This window comes from Thalassophryne amazonica, chromosome 23, assembly GCF_902500255.1.
Source record: "Thalassophryne amazonica chromosome 23, fThaAma1.1, whole genome shotgun sequence".
Lineage (NCBI taxonomy): Eukaryota > Metazoa > Chordata > Actinopteri > Batrachoidiformes > Batrachoididae > Thalassophryne > Thalassophryne amazonica.
This window is the reverse complement of record NC_047125.1, coordinates 27,809,668-27,820,341: the sequence shown is the minus strand read 5'-3', so window position 1 is coordinate 27,820,341 and position 10,674 is coordinate 27,809,668. Positions and strand designations below refer to the sequence as shown.

Here is a 10,674-nt window from a genome sequence, read left to right as displayed (position 1 = left end):
GGGGTAAAAAGTTAAAAGTTGCTCCAATTTTGGTAAAAAGTGATGCAAATTATTGGTTGAGCTAATAAGATTAATAAACGGATTAATGTTGAATGCTTGGTCTTCTAAGTAAAGGTCAAACAAGGTATACGGCTATTGGATTCTATGACGTGACGTGTTGCCCCGTAACGTGATAAGTAAGGATGATACATGGTCCAAACTATTCCTTTTTAAAACTTTGTTAACTAGTAATTTGCGTCACTTTTGACCAAAATTGGAGCAACTTTAACTTTTGACCCCTGTACAAACCAACACTGACCTTTGTCATCATTCTTGCTGTTTTTATCCCATAACTCCATAGAATTCAGTTACAGACAGTCCAAACCATACCTTTTTGGAATCTTTATGATCAGACAAGTAATGTGACATAAATTTCAATATGATTAGAGCACCTTTTAATTTTGACTCCTGTGTAATTCTTCAACTGACCTACCTGAACGCCAACTGAAAATTCGAGTGGCCAATCATTTTCTTCCAAAAGAGGATTGTCTGAGGAGTATTTCTGTCGAATTGGATGCTTTTAATCACCATTTGCAGGATTCCCCTCTAAATATTCTCTTATCTGCTGCACTATAGTTGCTCCTGGTGTGTATTGAGCACCTTGTATGGCAGCACCCTGACATCGGGGTGAATGTGACGCATTATTGTAAGGCGCTTTGAGTGTCTGATGCAGATGGAAAACCACTATACGAGGTCTGTCCATAAAGTATTGTACCTTTTTATTTTATTTTTAAACTATATGGATTTGATTCATGTTTTCACGTCAGACAAACTTGAACCCTCGTGCGCATGCGTGAGTTTTTCCACGCCTGTCAGTGACGTCATTCGCCTGTGAGCACGCCTTGTGGAAGGAGTGGTCCCACCCCCTCGTCGGATTTTCATTGTCTGGAAATGGCGGAATGATTTTGGGTTTTTTCCATCAGTGTTATGTGCTGGGGTGTTTGGCTGGCTTTTTGTTTTCTGTTTCTCTCACCAGGTGGTATGCATTCAGGACTGAGTGGCTGAGCATTAGGACCTCACCCTGAACACCTGAGGCTTGTTTTCACGTGCAGGTCATCAGGGCTCACAGCTGTGGTGTATCTGTCTTGATCAGAGCTTGCTGCATTTAAACCTTGAATGCACAGTGTGTGATTGCCAGAGACTCGACCTTGTGAGCAGACGTGTGAGATCGACGTCAGGAGAACAATCTCACCATTACGGATGCAGAGACCGCTCCAGGTTTGACGCCACAGTCTGTGAAGGAGGATTGGGTGAGGTCTCACGCTCTTCAGCACACTTCCTGAGGTAATTTGGTTTTGGTGACTTTCATGAAGTAATGACAGTGGATTTGGTGTCCCTCACACCTTGTTATATTGAGCTGTTACGCTATGCTAATCGCCTAATCAGCTTCTGCTGCAGTGGAGATTTGAACTGAGTTGTTCCTTGCCTGCAGGGTGAGAAGCTGAGTTATATTAAAGCCAGGAAGTGTTTGCTGATTGTGTGCACCTTTGAGCTGTGTCTCTCTGTGTGGAGAGTGTTGGACTCACCTCATGATTTCTTCCTTCGCAGACTCGGTTTGTCGCGGCCGCCTGGGGGGTGTCGGCGGGGTCCCTGGGTCCGAACTGCTGTGGCTCCGGACCGTTTGCGCTGCTGAGAGTGCGCCGTGTTTCCACCTCACCAGACCGCGGACTTTTTGGGTTGTTTATCACTCCACTCACTATTATGTTTATTAAATTCTGTTACCTTTTGAACCGTGCTCTGCTTATTTTATGCTGGGTCCTGTCAAGCGCTGGGTCGGTGCTCCGACCGCGTCTGACTCATAACAGTAGTCTCTGGCCATTTAACAATGGACGAGCGGAAGCAGAGACGGTATTTTTGCCGGGAAGGCTGCAGCAGATGTTGGAGTTGATCCGGGATCAGTTGCAGGTGCTCTCTGCCCGGGTTGTGCGCGTTGGTGCGCGCATGGCGGAGTTTAAGGCTTGGGTCGCGTCGCACCCCGCTGTTACGACTGTAGCCCCGTCTCCTCCTGTGCAGCTGGCTCCCACGCCTGTTGTAGCAGCCCCGGTGGTATTTAGTTTGCACTTTAAGCTGTTTGGTATAACCTGCTGTCGTTTACAGCAGTGTGAATTGGTTTTTACTCTGTTACCACGGGGATTTTCTTATTTGGCACTTTGGCTCCCTCTGTTGGTGACAGAGTCACATTACTGTTCAGGTTCAAAGGATGGAAAACACAATGTTTTTCCATTCATTGCACTTGACGATGTAGGCCAATGTTAGTTTTTTTTATTGGTCTATTATCTGTTTCTTGTTTTAGTATGAGGTGTTTTTTATCAGGGGTTAATTTGTTGTTTTTGTGGGTTTAAAGCACTGTCTGTGGTCTGGAGTTGAAAATGCAGGCTGTCTGGAGCATAGTTTGACCCAGGTGACTTTGTTTGTCTGTTGGTCTTTCTTTTTTATTTCTTTTGGTTTCACCTCCCAGGGTTTGATGGGACGGTCCTCTGGGGGGTGATGGGGGGGGGGGTAATTGGGTTGTTTTTTCTTTTTCTGTTTTTTTTTTTGTTTTTGTTGTTCCCTCTCTTCTCCTCTGGCTCCAGCCGTGTGAGCCGTACGTTGTCGGTGTTGCTGGGGTGGTGCAGTTCGGTTATGCTGGGCATTTCCCAGGTAACCTCTGCACCCGAGAGGGGGGGGGGGGGTTTGGGGTATTTTTTTTTTAATTCCCTTTACAACCTCCAGCCTTGGCGCGCCTCTGTGCCATTTGCCATTGGCGTTGCAGGGGGTGGTGCAGGTTGGTTATGCTGGGCGTTTCCCAGGTAACCTCTGCACCCGGGTGGGGGGGGTTTAGGGGTGTCTTTCGTTACTTCCCTGTTCCACCTCCGGCTTCAGCGCGCCTTTGAGCCGTACGCCATCGGCGTAGCTGAGATTTGGGGCAGTGGAATATACCCGCAGCTGGTGGCTGGTTTAAAAGTCGGAGGGGTGGCACCATCTTGTGCCGTACGCCATTACCACTGTTCCACTCCTCCTGGTTGACTTTTGGGGTATGGTCATGGTTGGTGACACTGGACGTACTTCTAGTTTCCCCTGCGCTGAGGGGGTGGGGTTGTTGTTTTGTTTGTTTGTTTTTTTTTCCCCCAGTTTCCGCCCTCAGGGTGTGACTGTGGTGTCCTCTGGGGGGGAAATGACCGTGGGTCCATCTAGCCGTAGACGGCCGGGGTTGGGTCTGTTGTTAGTCATGGGGGGGTGTCTCCTGGGGTTTGATGGAACGGTCCTCTGGGAGGTGCTAGGAGCCCCCGTGGGTGACTGTGGATCCCAGAGGGACCTCGGCTGTGGTTATTACTCCTGGAACTGGCGGGATGTCCTCTGGGGGGTGTTGGTCCCTACATGTCGTCCGGGGGAGGGGGGGTGTTAGATTTTTCTTTTTTTTTGCAAGCTTGAGTTTGGGTTTTGTTTTTTCTTTTCTCCTCTTCCCAGGGTTTGGTGGGGCGGTCCTCTGGGGAGGGGGGGGGGGGGTGTTGGTATGGTTGTTTGTTTGTTTTTTATTTCCTCCCAGTTTGCACCCCTGGGGTTTGGTTGTGGTGTTCCCTGGGGGGGTTATTGGGTTTTTTTCTTTTTGTTTTATGACTAAGCAGACTCTAAAACAGGGGTAGGCAACCTGTTCCAGAAAGAGACATGAGGGTGCAGGTTTTCTTTGCAGCCGCTGACTCCACCAGGTGATTTTACTGATTAATATCACTTTGAGCAGATGGAATCAGTTAATCAGTGAAATCACCTGGTGGAGTCAGTGGCTGCAAAGAAAACCTGCACCCTCATGGCTCTTTCTGGAACAGGTTGCCTACCCCTGCTCTAAAACATAGTCGAAAGATGGCTGAATGCACAGGTTCAAGAACTCCTGGCCAAGATTGAGCAAAGTGAACGACAGAAGCAAGAGTTGACAGAAACGAATGCAAAGATGCAGTCAGAGGTGGAGACTCTAACAGGTCTGCTAACTGAAGCAGAAGGCAGGATCATCAAATTCAACAAGAGACATCTCGGCACTGGAGTGTCAGCTGCAGGATACTCAGGAGCTGCTCCAAGAGGAAATCCATGGGACACCTTCCTTCTCCATCCGCCTAGGGCAGATGGAGGATGAGGGGAGATGCTGAACGAAGAGGAAGAGAGCAAGAAGACTGTGGAGAAACCAGTTTCTACTCTCTAGACTCAGCTGGCTGAAAGGAAGACAAAGGCAGGATAGGACGCCTTGTCAGTAGAGGGGGCTGAAGAGGGCCTCAAGTGAGTCCAATGGGAGTTTTGACGGTGTTCAGCGGCAGCTGGAGTAGAAGAGTTCAGCCTATGGACAAACTGGATAAGACAGAAATCCGTTTGCAGCAAGAGTCGGATGACCTCATGGTGGACCAGGACCACCTTCGGCAGATCGTCTCCAATCTGAAGGGGAAGCAAAGGAAGTTTGACCAGATGCGGGCCAAAGAGAAACGCATTGCTACTCGATGTGCAGAGGAGCATTATCATGCCGAAGCGGAGGCCAGGGAGAAGGAGACAAAAGTCTTGACCCTGGCAGGGGAGTTGAAGTCTCTTATAGACCTGAAAGGTGAACTTGACCGGTTTAACAAAGTGCTCAAGACTGAGATGGATGACTTTGGAAAGAGTTCACAGTTTGGAGAGGTCCAAGCGTGCCATGGAGCAGCAACTGGAGGAGATGAAGATTCAGCTGGAGGAGCTGGAGGATGAATGCAGGCAATGTTCCCAGGCCCACTCTGCCAAGAAGACATGGGAGCTGGATCTGGGAGGGCTTGAAGGCCTTCTTGAAGATGCTAATGAAAATCGCGATAATGTCTTATAGCAGCTGAAGAAACTGCAGGCCCGACTGAAAGATCAGATAAGAGGACTGGAAGAGCTGCAAATGTCCAGGGATGAAGCAGTTAATGATACTAGAGACAGTGATAAGAAGCTTAAAGCCATGGAGGGAGACATGCTACACACCCAGGAGGAGCAGTCTACTGCAGACAGGCTCAGGGTGAGAAAAGATAAGCTCCAAGATGGGATGGATAGTCTCAACACGAAGTTCCCTGTTGGCAGAGGAGAGGAGGCGGCTGGAAGCTTGCATTATCCAGCTGGAGGAAGAACTAGAGAGGTTCAACATTGAGATGATCAATGACTGTATGAAGAGAATAACATTGTAGGTTGAGCAGTTGATGACGGAGCTGTCTTCAGAGCGCAGAAATGCTCAGCTCCTGGAGACAGGCCTTTCCCAGCTGGATCGCCAGCATATAGAGCTGACACTAAAGCTGCAGGAGGTGTTTTTTGCTCCCAGCCACCATTCCAGCCATGGTCCCTGGAGGGGGGTGTTTTTTATTCTGGCCCAGGTTCGTGTGGTCGCCAGGAGGCTTCCCGTGAGGGTGGGGTACTGTTATGTGCTGGGGTGTTTAGCTGGCTTTTTGTTTTCTGTTTCTCCCACCAGGTGGTATGCATTCAGGACTGAGTGGCTGAGCATTAGGACCTCACCCTGAACACCTGAGGCTTGTTTTCACGTGCAGGTCATCAGGGCTCACAGCTGTGGTGTATTCTGTCTTGATCAGAGATTGCTGCATTTAAACCATGATTGCCAGAGACTCGACCTTGTGAGCAGACGTGTGAGATCCACGTCAGGAGAACAATCTCACCATTACGGATGCAGAGACCCCTCCAGGTTTGACGCCACAGTCTGTGAAGGAGGATTGGGTGAGGTCTCACGCTCTTCAGCACACTTCCTGAGGTAATTTGGTTTTGGTGACTTTCATGAAGTAATGACAGTGGATTTGGTGTCCCTCACACCTTGTTATATTGAGCTGTTACGCTATGTTAATCGCCTAATCAGCTTCTGCTGCAGTGGAGATTTGAACTGAGTTGTTCCGTGCCTGCAGGGTGAGAAGCTGAGTTATATTAAAGCCAGGAAGTGTTTGCTGATTGTGTGCACCTTTGAGCTGTGTCTCTCTGTGTGGAGAGTGTTGGACTCACCTCATGATTTCTTCCTTCGCAGACTCGGTTTGTCGCGGCCGCCTGGGGGGTGTCGGCGGTGTCCCTGGGTCCGAACTGCTGTGGCTCCGGACCATTTGCACTGCTGAGAGCGCGCCGTGTTTCCACCTCACCAGACCGCGGACTTTTTGGGTTGTTTATCACTCCACTCACTATTATGTTTATTAAATTCTGTTACCTTTTGAACCGTGCTCTGCTTATTTTATGCTGGGTCCTGTCAAACGCTGGGTCGGTGCTCCGACCACGTCTGACACATAACAATCAGAATTTTTTCAGAAGCTGTTAGAGACTGGCACCTGGAAACCATTCGAAAAATTTATCTGGCTTTCGGTGAAAATTTTACGGGCTTCACAGAGAATAAGGACTATTACTACAGCTTTAAGGACAGCCCACAATGGCGCTCGGCGCGCCGTGCTCCGAGCCGCAACGACAGGCACAAACCACTGGATCATTTCTAAATGGATGGCTCTGTGGAGCCGGACCGTCGTGTGCACTTTCTCTGGTTATCACAAGAGCTGGACATCAACCGTTTTCTGGCAGATTTCACTTTTAACAAGAGATTTTGTCATGGAAAGCCGCGTGGAGGCTTTGTGCGTCATGACCGTTTCGCTGTTCGAGCGAGACAAAGAACGCCTCCGTTTCGGCGTGCCAGAGGACAAGTTCAGACATGCCCAGCTCTCCACAATTTCTCTTATAACTCACTCGACTGGTAAGCATTGAAAGCCGAGATAGGCATTTCTGAACTTGTCCTCTGGCACGCCGAAACGGAGGTGTTCCTTTGTCTCGCTTCCAAAGCAATCGGTCGTGACGCGCGAAGCCTCCGCACGGCTTTCCATGACAAAATCTCTTGTTAAAAGTGAAATCTGCCGGAAAATGGCTGATGTCCAGCTCTTGTGATAACCAGAGAAAGAGCACATGACGGTCTCGTATCCACAGAGCCATCTGTTTAGAAATGGTCCGGTGGCTTGTGCCGTGTCGTCGCAGCGCGGTGCGCCGAGCGTCCTTAAAGGGGTCCTTAAAGCTGTACTAACAGACCTTATTCTCTGTGAAGCCCGTTAAAATTTTCACCAAAAACCAGATAAATTTTTCGAATGGTTTCCAGGTGCCAGTCTCAAACAGCTTCTGAAAAAATTCTGATGGAAAAAAACCCCAAATCATTCTGCCATTTCCAGACAATGAAAATCCGACGACGGGGCAGGACCACTCCTTCCACAAGGCGTGCTCACAGGCGAATGACGTCACCAACAGGCGTGGAAAAACTCACGCATGCGCACGAGGGTTCAAGCTTGTCTGACGTGAAAACATATGAATCAAATCCATATAGTTTAAAAAAAAAATAAAAAGGTACGATACTTTATGGACAGACCTCGTATAAATGCAGTCCATTTACCATTTCCATGAATTGCAAATTTGAATAAATGGGTGATCCTTTAACTACGGGCACTACTGGCCTTGTAAATGTAATTTCCACCACACCATTGCCTTACAATATAAAGCGCCTTGGGGCAACTGTTTGTTGTGATTTGGCGCTATATACATGTGCTCTGATGTCACTGTTTATCTCCATAGAAACTACCCAAACAATCTTTCATACAAACTGTTTAAAGGGACATTACAGTGTTGTGGTGGAAATTAAGGCAATAGTGTGGGACAACTACATTTTGTTTAAAAAAATCACAACAGTTGTATGACATTGAATACCCCAATTATGTTTTGATTATTTTACTGATATTTTATTCAGAGATATTTTAAAACATTAGAAAAAACGTTTCTTTACCATTCATTTTTATCATTGAAGATCAAAAGTCTGGGTGTGGGACAAGCACAAAATGGCAATATTTGCATATAATGATGCTGAAAAAAGGTAAAAAAGTCATCATAGACTACTAGAACAAATTTCTTAAAACACTTTCATTGTAAAGATAACTATAAAAGTGTGAAATTTCCCCTTTTTTCTGTTTTTCATACAATATGATCAAAGCACATAATAAGTGCCCGTAGTCTAAGAATCACCCAAATATGCTAAATGTCTGTCATTAGATGCTTTATTAATCTCTCTTTCAGGGAGGAACAATTTGCTCTTTTATTAAGGTGCATATTTGTCTCCAGTGTTGTTGGAAGTTTTGTATAAGAGTTATATTGTAGCCTGCAGTCTTTTGAGTTCAATTTCAGTGTAGCTTCTAAAACATAAAAAATAAAATAAAAAAATTGTCAGTTTGTGCAAACTTTTGTTTTTTTCGGGGGGAGGGGGGGGGCACTGAGGGGTCTCGTCCGGGAAGTAATTCAGTGTAGAACCACCACTGGTGTTTCTTTCTGTCGTTTGCAGTTTTCATTGTGTTCTGCTGTCACGACCTCATCAGAAGAAAATCTGGTGTCACGAGCAACATGTCGTTGTGATGTCATGATGCCTTCCCCCCTTTTTGCCAATACAGCTGAGCCACTCCTGTGACAGATTTAAACTCCTGAAGCAAACATTTTTTGCTTTGTCCTGTACTTATTTCATTACAAACATTCCAGTCTTTACGGGAGGCATCACTTTACTTTCCATAGGTGAATATCAAACAGTGGTGGGACTGTTGTTTCAACAAAAACATATTTTTAAGAGACCCTTTCTTCATTATTACACAGTGGATTTATATTTGGGAGACAGAATTTGAAAAATTTGCTTTACTGCAACTTGTCCTCAGAAATCCTGACTGGGCTGCAGAGTTAAGATTTTACAGCTCTATTTGTCAAATATGTTCTCGGATTGTCTTGTTTCTCAGGTGCAGGTCAGACAGCTTCAGCTTCTGGAGAGATCAACATGGGCTCATGTAAAATTGCTTATTATGGAAAGAAGTACAACAAGCTGTATGTGAGTACAATGATTCTTTCTCTGTTGGCGTCATCATTGACTTTTAGTTTTGAGATCAGGCCTGAACACTGAAAACAAGGGGCAAAGGTCAAATAATCTGCAGCAGCAGTCTGATCGATAAAGATCTCACATGCATTAGATTTCAAGACGAAAACATTTGAGGACCTCTGCTTTAGAACATGTTTACAACCTGTCCAACTATTACATGAATATGGATGTTTTTGTTCTACCAGAACACTGAGCTGCTTAAAGAAAAGGAATTTATTCCAAAAGTTGTTATAATGTACCATGTTCATTTTGCAGCGTCTCTCAAATCCAGCCAATTAAAGAGGTGGGGGGGCGGAGCCCATTCCCCAAAAATATGGATGCTGAGTGGTAGCAGAAGTCAGAGCCCCAATGAAATCATGCTTAAATATAGTAAAGTTGTGAGGAAATTCATAAGGAAAGTCTGAGTGGACTTTAATTCTGAGCAGGTAGAGTTGGTGGCTGTGAGCTTAATTGAGCAGATAGCACCAACGTTATGCTGGAGTGAAGTACAATGTTAGAAATAAATCATATGTAAACTTTGATTTCAGTGGAGACATGGTCTGAGAATGGATGTTGGGTTGTAGGAGTGCAGGTCATACAGAGCTTGTGTAGTACTGATCGTCTGCACGTCCTTGGCATGTGGGTCACTGGCTTTCTTTGATTGCTTAAGCCATGCACAGGATTATGTTGTCTGCTTTTCCTAATCTGAGTGACTGATGTGGACTGGAAATGTGGAAAGGACAGGGAACAGAATGACCCAGGACAGCTGATATGACGAGAGATACATAAAACAGACAGACATCAAGAAAAAATGCAGCAAATTCACAGACGAGAAAGAATGTTGTGCCTTTCTCTTTGCCAATAGGCGGCATCCATGACTGGCATGCAATGTGATGGTGAACCAACATATGTTGTCATGCATACGGTCCATGGTACGCCAGTGAGCTCACGCTACTTGATTGATAGATAAGAAATTAACGACACTACCAACACATAAGTGTCAAACAGTTACCAAATAATCACCTGGAACATCAAACCTATAATACATCATAATAGGTTATCAGTAGTTTAGGAATGTGACTACTTCACCGGGATAATTCCCTACCCTTTACGACAAAGGAAGCAGGTCCGTTAGCATACAAAAGGTGTGCCTCCTCCTACACAGGCCTGTCGGCTGAAAGTCTCCTCTGAAAAACTAGGCAACTGGAATAAAATACCTTGCCCAATGATCCAACTGGCATGAGTGGGAATTGAACAGTCTCCAAAAAACCTAATAAAACCTAATAAACAGATTAATCTGTTTAAGAAAACTTACAATGCGTGATCATGAGACATCTCTAAACAACGTCTTAAGACTCACACTACTTGAATGACAGGCTGATGGATGGTGAGATTCATGTGCGTGTGGGTTTGGATGCTAAACTGCGTCGTGACCGAGGAGCCGGTAGGAGGACAGACCCAGAATGGAAGAGGCTAAACGGGTCACCTTCTTGCTCTCTTAGTCGAAAAGCCGACATCCAGAACTGTGTGTAGCATCACCTGAACAGACTTTTAACAAGCCAGGGAAGTGTCCAAAAAGTCACCCCCCCAAAAAAAACAAAGGATACATCAGAGAAAAGGATAGTGATAGATGCTTTGGGTTATGCTATCAGCGTAAATGGGGGTGGGGTTGGAGTTGGTCTCCCAGACTACAGAATGAAAGTGAGTTGGGACGAAAACAAGGTGAGGCGACAGAGTAGTGCTAAGGAGAGCGTGTGCAGACAAACACT

The 10,674-nt window shown here is 46.0% G+C and overlaps 1 pseudogene; it reads left to right on the top strand.

Annotated features, from left to right (window-relative positions):
- The first annotated feature begins 4,353 nt into the window (after positions 1-4,353).
- Positions 4,354-10,438, top strand: LOC117505427 (annotated as a pseudogene).
- The last annotated feature ends 236 nt before the right edge of the window (positions 10,439-10,674 follow it).